Source organism: Aplysia californica, unplaced genomic scaffold (genome assembly GCF_000002075.1).
Source record: "Aplysia californica isolate F4 #8 unplaced genomic scaffold, AplCal3.0 scaffold00047, whole genome shotgun sequence".
NCBI classification, from domain to species: domain Eukaryota; kingdom Metazoa; phylum Mollusca; class Gastropoda; order Aplysiida; family Aplysiidae; genus Aplysia; species Aplysia californica.
Window position 1 is genome coordinate 585,483 of NW_004797317.1, and position 1,034 is coordinate 586,516.

Below are 1,034 nucleotides of genomic sequence, written 5' to 3' on the forward strand. Positions count from 1 at the left end.
CCTCCTCCTCCTTCACCTCCTCCTCCTCCTCCCTGGGCTCACGCAAAATAAACCGTCGTGTATGGCATAGTAGTTGGGCGCTTTGCCGTCGCACACAGGATATCCGAGTTCGAGCCCAGAGAGGGGAGACAGTATTTATCTAGTTTCTCGATTTTTTTTTCGGCTGGGATATTGTATCTCTCTTAGCCCGGGTTGGCCCTAACAGGCAGGGTTGGATGCCAGCCTCTTAAATTGTCTAAATTGTGTTGACAAGGGCGTAAAAACACCTACACTAAAACTGCAACAAAAAAACAACACCCTCCCCCAAACCCTCACGGAATTTTGTAACACACAGAGTTGATTCCGCTCTTGCGTGCACTTGTAGTTGTAGTATAATATGCATGCAAAGTCAAGGGGTATGAGTATAGGCGTATTCAAAATATTATTATACTCAGCACTGGCGGCATTGCAGTCCCGACGCTCGACGTTGAAAGATGGTGCGATAAACTAGCCCTGCCAGCTGCTCTTCTTAGACCTTGGCTCTGATTGAAGGACTAGTCTCCCTTGATCAAACCAAAAAGGGAAGCAACCAGGAATTCTATTTAAGGGAAAATCACAGACAAAGGTCCAAATCCGTTAAGCCATCTTTACGGTGTTCCGGCTGTCCTCAAATTTAAACCTCGGCCCCGAGCAAATCCTTCGAGGTTAAGCAGGAAACAAGAAGCTCGAGGAAAGTTTAGGGGATGAGATAACTAAATAATGCCCCTATCTCACTAGGACTCCCGCGAGGGGAGAGATTGATAAAGTCCCCTCCTCCGTCTCTCTGGCCTCCAGCTTTGGACATAATATCCAATTTGGCCGTGGCGGAGGAATCTCATTCCCAAGAAAATGGTTTGGGAGTAAAACAAAGCGATGTGAGTAGATGAAAAGGTTGTGATAAGCCTGACTGCTACTTGGAAATGTGTAACTTTGTGGCAGTGAACGAGAGAGTGGATCTGGGGAAAGGAGAGAAAGAATGGGTGTGGCCAGAAAGAGAGAGAGAGAGAGAGAGAGAG